Genomic DNA, 16,368 nt, shown 5'->3' on the forward strand with positions numbered 1-16,368 from the left:
CGTTGTGTTTCTAGCCTAATTTTGTTGTTTTTTGTCGTAATCCGAAAATCCCCACCAAAAATAGCCACACATAATATTCGTCCATAGGCTATTCTAGGTGCTGCGTCACCTTATTAATGGGCCAGGCCCATGTAATTTCGAAATACTTAAGTATAGGCTATTTTTAGAGTCCATATGTGTGGGGAAACAAGAGTTAGGGTTGGTTTCGGACCCCAACCTCAAGGGCCACGAAATTCCCCCCCTCTTCCTCCATATATACAGCTCTTAGGGCGTCGTTTAGACTTTGGGTTTTGTTTAGATTAAAAGTTCGCCATAGCTGCAACTTCGCGTACTTCGTTTGTGTCCAACGACCGGACCAAGACGTCACAGAACCCCACCTTGATCAATAAAGCTTTCATCTTATATTCGCAATATCCCGATTGCAATCTCAGTTTCTTGCTTGTTCTTCATTTGCTCGCTGGAAACAGACCCTCGTGGTCAAGTTGATCGTGCTCCGGCGTGGTCAATAACCCTCGGAAGTTGGTTTAGCGATTGCTAAGGCGCGACGTCACGCACGTTCGTAGTCGGATCGTCAAGGTCGACTCCCACAGAAAACGATAGCCACCATCTCATCGAAACATCGGGACACCTTAGCCTCTATCAGAACCTCCGGACCCCGGACCCTCCATCTTGCTCGGAACTTCCGGCTTCGACAGAAAGTTCGCACTACTTCCACAACTCCACCCAAAATTCCACCAAATTTTGTTTCTGTGCTCACCACATACCATATATATTTCCGCATACCTCCACCACTTCCGCATAACCCACTATTTTTGGACCGTTTCGCTCTCCGACACAATTGCTACTTTGATGTTTGAGAATTTGAGTTGCGGTACCGTATCCTTTTGTGTTTCGGTTATCTAGGTACGGTTCGACATCGACATCACTGCTGCTCATCTTCGCCACGGACGCGTCATCAACAACGACCACCTCGACTACGACTTGGTATTCGTGCCACCATTTTGACACCATACCGGAAGCAAGATCGGTAACCTAATCGTGGTATTGGACATATCATTCTTGCCATTACATTGATAGCCATCATAGCCTTAGTCCTTTGCGTTGCTTACCCATCGAGACTAGCCATTGAGTATTGTCGGCAACAAGACTTGTGCACATTAGTGATCATACTTCCCATAGCATACATACATACATCATTGTTGCCTATATTGGTATCATCTCTTGTGTCACAAACTTGTCATCGCATACTCACTTGCTATCTTGGTTCGTCAAACATTGCATGAGAAAAGAGCTCAAACATCAAAGAGCCAACCAAGCTTTTAAGCAAAGAGGAAATATACGCAAAGAGCTTTTAAGCAAGAACCATAGCATCATACAACATTAAGATTGTCATACTCGATCATCTTGGATCATATCATAGCAACACCTTGCATACAAAGTATTTGGGATAGAAGTCGTTGCATTTTTGCTAAGTAGGTTGTGCACAAGCTCTTGTATCCGCCTATCGTGCAATCATGCTAGCGTCTCTCTAGTGTTGTGCAACAAGAGCATTTTCGTGGATTCCACATTTTGGCTCACCCTTGGTTGCACAACCCCACTTATCTTTTTGCGTGTGTGTTTCCGTGTACCTTATATGCTTGGTCTACTTGTTACATTGCATCTTGTGGATCTTTTCCAACATTATTGAAGCTCACTTACAATTGCATCAAATTTTCTGCCACCATCCTAACCAAGCTCCATCAAAAGCTTTTACTTGTGTAGGTGTGAGAAACCGACAAGAACTCGTACCAATTGTGCTATTTCCTTGTCCTACATTGGAGTGATCCTCGATCCACTTTCAACTACGGTCAAGGTACATTTGGTACTCGTTCCTCTCTTTCTACTACTCACATTTGTCTTGGAATGATGGATAGGCCAAGTACTTCTACCAACCCACTCTTCATGGAGCAAGACGATGACATGAACTCCTTCGTCACCAAGAGTCACCTCTTTGGTGCACAACGTGCTTTGCATCAAGAGCAACAAGCGATGAGTGAAAGCATCGACAACTTTGCCACCGACTTGCGACTTTCCGAGCAACGTACAAAGGACTACTTCAACCACAAGCTCGACGATCACAAGCAAGAGAATGACGCAAGGATGGACGAAATTCCTGCTTTGTTGCTCAACAGCTCGTCTTCCACTTCAAGAAGGAGCCGTTCAAGCCGCCACTCCGACTTCACCCTCTCCGGCTCAAGTACACCGACATCGAACACTCTTCGTCGAGCTGCGCGCGCTGACCGTCAAGCAAGCCTCAATCCCCTAAGAGACACCAACTCTCAAGAGCGCCGACAACGTCAAACTCAAGAAGCCTTTGCGCTTGCACGAGAATGGCAACGTCAACGCCAACATGAAGAGGAAGAGCGAGCGCGTCTACACCAAAATGCCCAAGGTGCCGAGGCACAACGTCAAGCACAACAACTCCGTGATGCTCAAGCACTTGCGGCGCAACAAGCTCTATACGATTCGAGTCGAGCCATTGCTGGCCAAACCGACAAGCCCATGAACAAGAAGAAGCACATCATGAAGAAATTCAAGAACAAAATTTCACGCTCGCGTGCATCATCAAGTTCCTCTTCGAGCTCGCGAAGATCCTCCACAAGCTCGCCAACACCATCAAGTTCATCGAGAGCATGAAGACAATGGAAATCCTCCACGACAAGAGCAACATGAGGATAACAACCCTGCGCTCAAGAGCACCACGAGTTGAACAATCATCTACAACATGGGCGTCATCATCCCCGACCCCAACACAATGAAGAGCAACGCTACAGCAAGCTCAAGTTCACCATGCCCAAGTTCAACGGATGCAACGATCCTGAAGAGTACCTTTCATGGGCATTAAAAGTTGACAAGATTTTCCGTTCGCACAATTATGACGAAGAGAAGAAGATCGCAATGGCATCCCTTGAGTTCCAAGACTATGTGCTCATTTGGTGGGAACAAGTCATTGAGCGCCGAGAGGCAAGAGGTGAACCACCCATCACTACTTGGGCGCAAATGAAGGATGTCATGAGAGCATGCTTCGTACCTACCTACTACAACCGCAATCTCTTCAAGAAACTCCAACAGCTCAAGCAAGGAACCAAGAGCGTTGAAGAGTACTACAAGGAGATGGAGATTGCCATGATACGAGCCAATGTCATGGAAGATGATGAGAAAACAATGGCACGTTTCTTGAATGGACTCAATCATCCTATCAAGAAGATCGCCGACTTCCAACCATACTCAAATCTCATCGAGCTAGTGCACCAAGCTACCAAAGCGGAACGCCAAGTGCAAGATGATTTCAAGTATGCCAAGTTCTCATCCAAGTCCTACGGCTTCTCCAATAACCAAGCTTCAACGACTCCAACACCGACTACAAGACCTTCTACTTCCAACATCGACAAGTCGACTTCCAAGAAAGCTTCGCCAACTGCAAGCAACCCTACTACGGGCAACTTCAAGCCGAGAGCTTCATCATCATCAACCCCAACCGATGAGACCATCAAGACGAGTTCCTTCAAGTGTTTCACTTGCGGAGGCCGAGGCCACAAGTCCTACGAGTGCACCAACAAGCGAACCATGGTCTTCAATGACGATGGCACGTATGACTCCATGAGCGACGGCGAAATGGAAGCCCTCGAGCACGTCGCCATGCACCGCTAAGTGAACAATGAAGAAGAACAAGTCTTTTGTGATGAAGACTCGAGTCCCGCACTTGTTGTCTCCAAAGTCTTGACTCTCCAACATCACCAAGAAGAAGACCAACGTTGCCACATATTCCACACCAAGGTCGGCATCAATGGACGATCCGTCAAGGTCATCATCGATGGAGGGAGTTGTCACAATCTCACAAGTGAAGAACTTTGCTCCAAGCTCCAATTACCCAAGACGAAGCATCCACATCCATACAAAGTGCAATGGCTTAGTGATTCCGGCACTATCCAAGTCGAGCACCGAGTACAAGTCTCCTTCAAGATCGGCGCCTACGAAGACACCTTGGAGTGCGACGTCGTTCCAATGACCGTTTGTCATCTTCTCCTTGGACGGCCATGGCAATTCAATAGAGGAGTCGTCCACAACGGCCGAACGAACCACTACATCTTCAAGATGAAGGGCAAGGAGTACATCCTCCGTCCAATGTCGCCAAGTCAAGTGATCACCGACAAGCAAGCCACCCATCATGGAGATCATAGTGAGAGAGCGAGCCACCAAAACGAGAGTGAGCACCACAAGCCAAAATCGAGTGCCTCCATGATGAGAGAAAACAAGAACCTAGTTCTATTTGCCACCAAACGTGAGATGAGAGAAGTGTGTGAGAACCCATCTAGTGTTCTACACTACGTCCTCATGTGCAAGGACAATGCACCACAAACTAACACCTCTCACACTCTTCCTCTAGTGTTGTCTTCTCTTTTGCAGGAATTTCAAGATGTTTTCCCCGATGAGCTACCTCCGGGACTACCTCCACTTCGAGGCATTGAGCTCCGCATCAACCTCATCCCCGGAGCGCCACTTCCAAACAAAGCTCCCTACCGCGTCAACCCCGACGAAACAAAAGAAATACAAAGGCAAGTAAAGCGTCTCATAGACCATGGACATGTGCGTGAAAGTTTGAGCCCTTGTGTCGTTCCAGTCATTCTTGTGCCAAAACGTGATGGTAGTTTTCGCATGTGCTCCGATTATAGACCTATCAATGCTATCACCATTCGCTATAGGTATCCCATTCCACGCCTAGATGATATGCTTGATGAGCTTAGCGGTGCCACTATATTTTCTAAAATTGATCTTAAAAGTGGTTACTATCAAATCCGCATACAAGAGGGTGATGAATGGAAAACCGCCTTCAAAACCAAGTTTGGTTAATCATGCCTATGGGTCTTTCGGAAGCGCCGAGCACTTTTATGCGCCTTATGAATCATGTCTTTCGCCCTTACATTGGTATATTTGTTGTGGTTTACTTCGATGACATTCTTGTGTTTAGCAAATCTATTATGGAGCATGTCACCCATGTCCGCACCGTTTTGCAAACTCTTAGAAAAGAGCGACTCTATGCTAATATGGAGACATGCCTTTTTAGTGTTGATAAGCTCGTTTTCTTGGGTTTTGTTGTTTCTTCTAAGTGTGTTCATGTTGATGAGTCCAAGATTAATGCTAATAGGACTTGGCCGCAACCAACCAACTTGCATCAAGTGCATAGTTTTCTTGGCCTTGTGGGTTTCTATCGTCGCTTTGTAAAGGATTTTAGCACCATTGCTTCGCCTTTGCATGCTTTGAGCAAGAAGAATGCGCCTTTTGTTTGGGGGACCATCCTAAGATACCACATTCAATGAGCTTAAGAATTTGCTTACTCATGCTCCCGTGCTTGCTTTACCCAACTTCGACAAGCCTTTTGAAATTCATTGCGATGCTAGTGGTAATGGCATAGGAGGTGTGTTAACGCAAGAGAAGCGCCCCGTAGCTTACTTTAGTGAGAAACTTTCCGGAGCACAACTCAATTATCCCATCTATGACAAAGAGCTATATGTTTTAGTCCGCGTTTTGCATGAATGGGAACACTACCTTCGTCCCCATGAGTTTATCATTCATACCGATCATGAGACTCTCAAGTATCTTAAGGGGCAAACTAAGTTGAAAAAGCATCATGCTAAATGGAGTGAATTTATTAAGTCTTTTCCCTATGTCATCAAGTACATCAAGGGTAAAGAAAACATAGTAGCAGATGCTCTTTACCGCATTTGCATGCTTGTCACGCAACTTGAATTAGATGTCATTGGCTTCGAGCATATCAAAGACTTATATGAGCATGATGCAACTTTTGCCATTCCTTATGCCAAGTGTTTGTCGAATACAACTTGGGAACGATATTACATCAAAGATGGCTACCTTATGAGAGCTCACAAACTTTGTATTCCTGAGTCCTCTCTTCGTTTGTTGCTTTTGTAGGAATCTCATGGAGGAGGCTTAATGGGACATTTCGGACGCGACAAGACGTTCGCCACGCTCTCGAAAAGCTACTTTTGTCCTAAGATGTTTCGGGATGTCAATCGTTTCACCAACCGGTGTTCTACATGTCGCAAAGCTAAGTCCAAAGCTCAATCTCATGGTCTCTATATGCCTTTACCAATTCCATACCAGCCTTGGGAAGACATTAGCATGGACTTTGTACTTGGTTTGCCTAGGACTCGCAATGGGAAAGATTCCATATTTTTCGTTGTGGACCATTTCTCCAAAATGGCACATTTTATTCCTTGTCACAAGATAGACGATGCTTCACATATTGCTAATCTCTTTTGTAGGGAAATATTGCGTCTCCATGGTGTGCCAAAGACAATTGTCTCGGACCGCGATGTCAAGTTCCTTAGCTACTTTTGGAAGACCCTATGCGCCAAGCTCAGAATCAAGCTACTCTTTTCCACGGCGTACCATCCTCAAATCGACGGCCAAACGAAGGTGACAAACCGCACACTCTCCGCTCTACTTCGAGTACTCATCAAGAAGAACATCAAGGAGTGGGAGGAGTGTCTACCCATCGCCGAGTTCTCCTACAACCGAGCAAGACACTCAACAACCGGCAAGTCCCCTTTCGAGGTCGTCTACGGATTCAACCCTTTGTCACCATTGGATATTCTACCTCTTCCACTCCAAGAGCGAATCAATTTGGACGCAAGTGCACGAGTGACCCATCTCAAGAAGGTGCATGAAGATACAAGAAACACCATCGAGCGCCAAGTACAACGCCTTGCGACAAAGCTCAACGTCAATAGGAAACCTATGGTCTTCAACATTGGTGATCTCGTGTGGCTACACCTTCGCAAGGAGCGCTTTCCACAAGAACGCAAGTCTAAGCTTCGACCACGAGCAGATGGACCCTTCAAGGTGCTCGCACGCTACAACGACAATGCTTACAAGATCGATGTAACGCCCCGGACACACCCGCCGGTGGTCGTTACTCCTGGCAGGATCTAGACTGGCCCCACAGATCAATACTAGTCTTTTCTGCGCACTTTGTCCTCACTCATGCGCACCCGGGAGCAACTTCCCGGTCGGTCACCCATCCTAACACTACTCCAAGCTGAGCACGCTTAACTTTGGAGTTCTGTCCAAATGGGCTCCTGGAAAAGAAGGAATTCCTTATTGATATGAGCAGTCTATCATCCCTAATAAGCCAGGCCATCACATACACCCCCACTTAGAGGAACCGACGTCCTCGTCGGGCCATAGGAACGTTCCCTCTTGGCACAAACGTCTGTGCTTCCAGTCCGGTACATGTGCCATGCCGGGTGCCACGATGGGTCACAAACGTCATGAACAACATGACCACGCACCTGTCCGCAACCATCCGTGTAACTGCGAGGGTCGGCTCTGATACCAACTTGTAACGCCCCGGACACACCCGCCGGTGGTCGTTACTCCTGGCAGGATCTAGACTGGCCCCACAGATCAATACTAGTCTTTTCTGCGCACTTTGTCCTCACTCGTGCGCACCCGGGAGCAATTTCCCGGTCGGTCACCCATCCTGACACTACTCCAAGCTGAGCACGCTTAACTTTGGAGTTCTGCCTGAATGGGCTCCGGGAAAAGAAGGAATTCCTTATTGATATGAGTAGTCTATCATCCCTAATAAGCCAGGCCATCACAATCGACCTCCCGCGCGACAAGTACAACATGAGCGACATCTTCAACATCAAAGATCTCTATCCCTTCCATGGTGATGAAGAACTCGATCCGAGGACGGATCTTCCCCAAGGGAGGGGAGATGATGCGGAGCATCCCATGACCATCCCCATGGATGCCACCTCAACTATCCAAGCTCCAAGTGGACCAATGACAAGGGCTAGGGCACGTGCTATTCAATCCGAGGTGACATCACTCCTACTTGAGTTTTCCCCCTCTTCAAGTGAGACATGGCTACTGCCTAAGTCCGAGATACTATGTGTCATCAGGTACAACGCTCAAGACTCGGAGCCGAGGACTATAGAAGAAGAAACAGGCGTCAACACTCTGGACAGCCTGGAACTTCCGGCCAGAGCCCGGAACTTCCGGCCCCCGGACCTTTCGGCCGACCCGGAGCTTCCGGCCGCCGATGTCTTCGACCAACCTAAGCGTGCCAACTCTCGGGTTAGCCCGGACCCCGTCCCGGACCTTCCGGCGCCCGGAACCTCCGGCCTTCCCGGACCTTCCGGCCCCCGGATGCCAGCACATCTCCACCGCGCCAACTCTCTGGTTAGGCCGGACCCTCACCGGAACCTCCGGTGCCCGGAACTTCCGGCCTAGCCCGAAACTTCCGGCCCTTCCTGCGCGCAGCCACTTGGGCCGAGGCCCGTGTACCCTTTCATCACCTAGACTATATATACTCTATCCCGTATGACTTTCTAGGGTTAGCATTGTGATAGCTCATTTAAGAGATAGAGCTTTGCTCATCCATATCGGATCTACTCCTTGAGAGAGACCGCGGCCCCTCTTCGGAGAAGATCCACCTTGGATTCAAGACCCCTTTATGGGAAGATCCCCTTGTGGATTCAAGACCTCCTCACGGAGAAGAACCGGTTACCCTATGTATCATCCTTTGTTGGATTTGGATCATGTATCTCTTTGTGTTTCGAGGATCTAGCACATGTGTAATTATTTCTTGTTGGTTGAGTGATTCTCTCGTGTTTCCCCTAGTGATTTCCCTCGTTTCCCCCTCGTGTTCCTCGTGTTCTTTGCGGGATCCGCTCCTTTCGTGAAAGATCGGGCCACTAGGGTTCTACCCTACATCAATATGTCTTTCAAGATGCTAACGGATGTCACCCTCTGCAGGATGGCTCCTCCAACGCGTCTGAATCCGGAACCACCGCCACCACCTCCACCTCCGGAGGCATGGCAAGCTGTGATGGCCGCTACCAACGCCAACACGCAAATGCTTATGCAACTCTTCCAAGAGCGCAACCAAGGAAATCAAGGCCATGGCAACAATCAAACTCAGTTTGCTACCCTCAACCAGTTCCTCACAAACCAGCCGAAGTCCTTCAGTAACTGTGTCGAGGCCACAGACGCTAACGATTGGCTCGTGGATATCTGTAAACATTTTGAGTGTAGCAACGTCAGGCCTGAGGATTTTGTGAAGTTTGCTTCGTTCCAACTCAAAGACCAAGCTGCTGAGTGGTATCAACAATACAAAGATTCCAGAGGAGGTCGTGTGATTACCTAGGATGATTTCCGCCAAGACTTCAAAGCTCACCACATTCCTCAGAGTGTTGTTAAGAGTAAGCATGAGGAGTTCCGCAATCTGAAGCAAGGCAGTATGTCTGTTTACCAATACAACATCTTGTTCCAGAGGCTCACTCGCTTCGCTAAACAAGACGTCCCTGACGAGAAGAGCATGATTTATCAGTTCAGAGGTGGCCTCAGAGAAGATCTGCAACTAGCTCTCGTGCTTTTTGAGCCGAAAAAGTATGATGAGTTCTACAACATGGCATTAAAGCAAGAGGCTACTCAGCTCAAGTGCGATGCTTCCAAGAAGAGAGTCAGGGATGCAACTCCTTCTTCTTCTTCAACTCAAGTGGCAGCTAAGCAGCAAAAGTAATGGTTGCCTCCTCCTCCTCTGTTCCGTCAGCCTTATCAGCAGAAGAGCAAAGGTGGTAATGGATCTTCCCAACCACCCAACCCAGGCTTTCAGAACAAAGCTTCATCTCATGCTCCAAGGTCAAGTGCTCTGTATCACCGTCCGCTCTCAGAGTTTACGTGCAACAAGTGCTCCAAGGTCAAAATGCTTCAACCAGAGGCGTCTTCCACCTCCTCCTCCTGTGAGATCTGCTAGCAATGCAGTGGTCAAGCATAATCTCAAGTTTGCAAAGGTCAACATGATGAACGCAGCTCAGGCAGAGGACTCTTCAGAAGTGATCATGGGTAACCTTCCTGTTAACGATATTCCTGCAAAAGTTCTTTTTGATACTGGTGCATCGCATTCTTTCATTTCAAGACCTTTTGTGGCTATGCATGATTTGGTTACTCAAGTTTTGCCGAGACCTCTGTCTATTGTTTCTCCGGCCTGACAAATGACTTCTCGAGTATTCGTTCCGGATGTGTCTATCAAGATGGGTGACTATAAGTTTCTGTCTTCTCCTAATGTTCTTGGTGACTCGGATATTGATCTTATTCTTGGAATGGACTGGCTTTCTAAGCACAAGGCTCAGCTTGATTGTGCTTCCAGGCAGATTCAATTGACACACTCGTCTGAGGATGTGATCGTCTTTGCCGCTCGTGATGATACCATTCGACTGTTTTCTCTCAATGAGAAGGGCGAGTTGAATGCCATCTCTTAGATTCCAGTCGTTTGTGAATATCAATACGTCTTTCCAAAAGAGCTTCCGGGAATGCCTCCTCACCAGCCAGTTGAATTCGTCATCGATCTTGAGCCTGGCATGGAACCTGTTTGCAAACGTCCTTACAAGCTTGGACCAGAAGAGTTGAAGGAGCTGAAGAAACAACTCGATATACAAGAGCGTATGGGTCTGATCCGACCAAGTTCTTCTCCATGGGGTTGTGGTGTTCTTTTTGTCAAGAAGAAGGATGGCATGGACCGACTCTGCGTCGACTACCGTCCATTGAACAAGAAGACCATAAAGAACAAGTACCCACTTCCCAACATAAATGAGCTTTTCGAACAACTGAAAGGTGCTCAAGTATTCTCCAAGCTTGACCTCCGTATGGGCTATCATCAGATTCACATTCGTGAACAACACATCCCCAAGACAACATTCAGAACAACCTATGGTTCCTATGAATACACTGTCATGTCTTTCGGCCTTGTCAATGCTCCTCCAACATTCTCTCACATGATGAACTTCATCTTCAACCCTTACACAAACGACTTTGTCTTGGTCTATCTCGATGACATTTTGGTCTTTTCCAAGAACAAGGAGGATCATGCCAAGCATTTGAGATTGGTGCTGGAGAAACTCAGAGAACATCAGTTCTACGTGAAGTTTTCAAAGTGCGAGTTTTGGCTCGATGAGGTTCTCTACCTTGGGCATATCATCTCCGCCAAGGGCATAGCTGTTAATCCTGAGAAGGTGTCTGCAATTGTGAATTGGGAACCGCCTCAGAATGTGAAGCAACTCTGCAGCTTCCTTGGGCTCGCAAGCTATTGTCGAAGATTTGTTGAGAATTTCTCTAAGATCGCGAAGCCTCTTTCCAACCTTCTCCAGAAGCATGTGAAGTATGTCTGGACGCCTAAATGTGACATCTCTTTCAACACCCTCCAAGAGAAGTTAGTCACAGCTCCAGTTCTGACTCCTCCCGATGAATCCAAACCATTCGAGGTTTTCTGTGATGCTTCCCTGCAAGGTCTTGGTGTTGTGTTGATGCAAGAGATGAAAGTTGTGGCCTATACCTCTCGCCAGTTGAAGCCCAACAAAAAGAACTACCCCACTCATGACCTCGAGTTGGCGGCAGTTGTCCATGCTCTTTTAACATGGAGACATCTCTTGTTGGGAAGGAAAGTGGACATCTTCACTGATCATAAGAGCCTCAAGTACATCTTCACTCAGCCCAACCTGAACCTCAGGCAGACTCATTGGGTCAAAATGATTCAAGAGTATAATCCAAGCATTGAATATACTCCAGGCAAGGCCAATGTCATTGCAGACGCTTTGAGCAAGAAGGCTTACTGCAACAGTTTGATTCTCAAGCCCTTCCAACCAGATCTTTGTGAATCTTTCCGCAAACTTAATCTCCAAGTTGTTCCTCAAGATTCCTTGCCAACATCCAAGTCTCTCCTACTTTTGAAGATCAAATTCGTGAGGCTCAACTTCTTGATGCAATGGTGAAGAAGGTGAAGATTGGGATTGCCAAGAGCCAACCGAAGTACAAGTGTTATCGCCTTGATGACAAAGATACTCTATTCTTCGAGGATCGAATTGTTGTTCCTGAGGGTGACCTTCGTAAAGTCATTATGAACGAGGCTCACAATTCACTCCTTTCTATTCATCCTAGAAGTACGAAGATGTACCATGACCTCAAGCAGTCGTATTGGTGGACTCGAATGAAGCGCGAGATTGCTCAGTTCGTGAATGAATGTGATGTCTGCAGAAGAGTGAAAGTAGAACACCAACGGCCAGCTGGTCTCCTCCAACCTCTTGCCATTCCAGAATGGAAGTTTGACCATATTGATATGGACTTCGTGACTGGATTTCCCAAGTCCAAGCATGGCAATGATGCTATCTTCGTTATCATCGACAAGCGCACTAAAGTGGCTCATTTTCTTCCTATCAAAGAATCTATCACAGTAGCTCAGTTGGCAGAGCTATATACCTCCAGGATTGTCTCTTTGCACGACATTCCGCAGTTGATATCTTCAGATCGTGGAAGCATCTTCACTTCTAAGTTCTGGGATTCTTTTCAGAAGGCCATGGGCACCAACATTCGGTTCAGCACAACCTTCCATCCTCAAACTAGTGGCCAAGTCGAGCGAGTAAATCAAATTCTTGAAGATATGCTCAGGGCTTGTATCATTTCTTTCAGTATGAAGTGGGAAGATTGTCTTCCATATGTCGAGTTCTCCTACAACAACAGCTTCCAAGCGAGTTTGGGCAAGGCCCCATTCGAGATTCTCTATGGCAGAAAGTGTCGTACTCCTCTTAACTGGTCAGAGACTGGTGAAAGCCAACTTCTTGGCAATGACTTAATCACAGAGGCTGAAGAAATGTGCAAAGTCATTCGTGAAAATCTCAAAGCCGCGCAATCGCGCCAGAAGAGTTACTATGATAGCAAGCATCGTGACTTGGCTTTCGAGATCGGAGACCATGTCTACCTCCGCGTCTCTCCAACGAAAGGTACTCGTCGCTTCGGTATCAAAGGGAAGTTTGCCCCTAGATACGTGGGTCCTTTCAAGATCATTGGCAAAAGAGGCGATCTCGCCTATCAACTTGAGCTTCCGTCCAACTTTGCAAATGTGCACGACGTGTTTCACGTGTCTTAGCTTTGCAAGTGTTTCAAGACTCCTGACCGCACCATCAACTTCAAAGAGATTGATCTCCAAGAAGACCTGTCTTATCATGAGCATCCCGTTGCTATTCTTGAAGAAACCGAGCGCAAGACTCGCAACAAGTCTATCAAATTCCTGAAAGTGAATTGGTCACATCATTCCGACCGTGAAGCCACCTGGGAACGCGAGGACCACCTCCGTTCCGAATATCCGGAGTTTTTCCAGTCCTAGATCTCGGGACGGGATCCTTTCGTAGTGGTGGAGTGTTGTAACGCCCCGTATGTAACTTGCCATATTTGTATTCCAACTCTTGCCATTTTCGGCTCTAAGTTATGATATTCCCACATGGTTGGGTTTTGTCTTCGTTTTGCATTTTGTCCATGTCATGCATCTCATATCATGTCATCATGCGCATCGCATTTGCATACATGTTCGTCTCATGCATTCGAGCATTTTCCTCGTTGTCCGTTTTGCATTTCGGCACTCCTACGTCCTCCGGCGCCCCCTTTTGCCTCTTTCGTGTGCGGGTGTTAAACGTTCTCAGATTGGACCGAGATTTGCCAACCGGCCTTGCTACACTACCGGTAGACCGCCTGTCAAGTTTCGTGCCATTTGGAGTTCGTTTGATACTCCAACGGTTAACCGAGGAACCGTAAAGGCCTCGTGTGTGTTGCAGCCCAACACCCTTCCAAAGTGGCCCAAAACCCATCCAAACCCCCTCCATCCTCTTGTCCGTTCGATCACGATCGCGTGGCCGAAAACCACACCTCATTTGGACTCTCCTAGCTCCTTCTATCTATAAATAGGCCTTCCCCTCCGAAATTCGCGGATGAAACCTTAGCAAACCTCCCTCCTCGCCGCCGGACGCGTCTGGACCGCGCCGGACACGTCCGCCTGCCGCCGCTCAGCCACTCCCGTCACGCCACATCACCGCCGCCCACCCGTGCGCGCCGTGGCCCGCCAGGCCCGACGCCGGCCCTCCTCGGCCCGCGCGCCCGCCGCCGCCTGCCGCCCGCGCCTCGTGCCGCCCGCCTCCGTAGCCCGCGCCCTTCACCGCCGGCCGCCGTGCGCCGCCGCTCGCCGCCTTCACCCGCCGGCCGCCGCCGCCTTCGCGCCGCCGCCTCCGCGTCGCCTCCTCCATCGCCGGCGAGCACGGGAGTCGGCGCCCCGCTAGCTCCGGTGGTGCTCCGGCGCCTCCTCTACTCCAGCGAACTCTCCTAGCTCCGGCCACCGCAGGAGAACGGCGACGGTCATTGGGAACCGTGCCAGATCTGGATCGGGCAAACCTAGGGTTGACCTCTATTTTCGCCTAAGTCTTTTTCTGCATATGTTTTCTAGCTATGTTCATCAGGCCATATCTCATCATCTGTTGCTCCGTTTCGTGCGTGTGGCATATCAAAATGTTCGTCTGTTTGTCCTCTTCATTTCATTCCATTGCACCATGCTTGTTTGAGTCCATCTTGATGCCTAAAATGTTGTTGCAAGAGTGCTATAAAATGTTAGTTTCTGTTTCTTAGCAGTTTATGAGCATTTGTCATTTTTTGCCATGATTATTGTGTGCCTCCTATGAACTTGAGCCATACATGTGTTTTGGGCTATGCCATGCCATCTTTACAGGGGTGTATGCCATGTATTTTTGTGATCAATGTGGTGACTAGCATAAGCATGCAAAGTAGCTCTCGTGTTGTTGCTGATTTCAGGGACTTAGAAATTCTTCTAAGTCATTACCCTGGTGTTATGTTTTATGCCATGTATTCATGTTGATACACAGTGATCCATGCCTCTTTTGAGCATGTCCAGTAAGGATGATTTGGGCTTATGGTTATGCTCTATCGATCCATGTGTTTGTTTGCAATTATGAAGTAACCTAGCATGACTCAATCTTGCTCTACTTTTGCTATAAAATATTCCTGGCAGATTGTTTACATGTTAATCAATTTTGCCAAGGTTGTTGTAGTTGATCCATGCATGCTATGAGGTTGTTCTTGCCACGGATAGCTTCTTGAACATGTCTTCTTGCTGGGTGTATGCTTAGTTTGTCATGCAATGCCTTGTGGTGAGTGCATCGAGCTCGCAAACATGCCTACATAACTCTGTTTTTACCATGTCCAGTTTTCTGCTAAGTCTGGATCTGTTAACGAAACTTGCTATGTTTGCATGGTTCCATCATATCTTCTGATCCCTTTTGGCTTATGGTCAGTAAGAGACATTTGTTATATGCTTTGATTAGTTTCATGCCATGCCTTGGTTTGCTATGTTCTGATCGTGTAGCATGTTGTTATCTTGCTCTAAACATTGCTTCCTGATGTTAATTCCTGGCATGTTGTTATTTTTCACTAAGTCTGTGAAGCTGATATCTTTTGCACTTTTGCCATGCTTGTTTGAGCCTGCAATTTTGTGATTTAGCCATAGCTCAGTGTTCATCTTTTGTCAAGCATCTTGAGTAGATCACTGCCATGTGCTTTGTTGCTATGTTAGAGTGCAGTAGTTTAGCTTCTTGTTGCATTTTAGATGGCATCGTGCTGTTATTCGTAGGATTGTGCCATTATTGTTTTGCTTCATTTGCAAACCGTGCATCCATTCCGGTGATCTTTATATCGATTTCGACCGAAATCAACTCATCTTTCCAGCGGCACTCTTGGTTTGCCAAGTTGAGGCCTGGTTCAATCTTTTCCTTCTGGAGCACGCATATGCATTGCATATTACATCCCGCATATCATGCCATGTTTTGCATCATGTTGCTTGCGCATTGCACCGTGGTTGATTGTTGTCTCCTTCGCTTGTGTTATTGCCTTGGGTAGAGTCAGGAGACAAGTACGTGATCGAGGAACCCATTGAGTACGCTTACGAGGATCAAGCTTATGTCAACTCGGAGAACTTTGCAGGCAAGATGACCATACCCTCGAAATCACTTCTATCTTTGCTTGCTAGTTGCTCACTCTATTGCTATGCCTTTGCCACGATACCTACCACTTGCTTTATCATGCCTCCCATATTGCCATGTCAAGCCTCTAACCCACTTTTCCCTAGCAAACCATTGTTTGGCTATGTTACCACTTTGCTCAGCCCCTCTTATAGCGTTGCTAGTTGCAGGTGAAGATTGGAGTTTGTTCCTTGTTGGAACATGTTTATTGTTGGGATATCACTATTATATCTTGTTTACTTTAATGCACCTATATACTTGGTAAAGGGTGGAAGGCTCGGCCTTATGCCTGGTGTTTTGTTCCACTCTTGCCGCCCTAGTTTCCGTCATACCGGTGTTATGTTCCTTGATTTTGCGTTCCTTACGCGGTTGGGTTATAATGGGAACCCCTTCACAGTTCGCCTTGAAAAAAACTCCTATAGCAAGGCCCAACCTTGGTTTTACCATTTGC

Source organism: Triticum urartu, chromosome 1A (genome assembly GCF_056163025.1).
Source record: "Triticum urartu cultivar PI428250 chromosome 1A, HENAU_Tu73, whole genome shotgun sequence".
Lineage (NCBI taxonomy): Eukaryota > Viridiplantae > Streptophyta > Magnoliopsida > Poales > Poaceae > Triticum > Triticum urartu.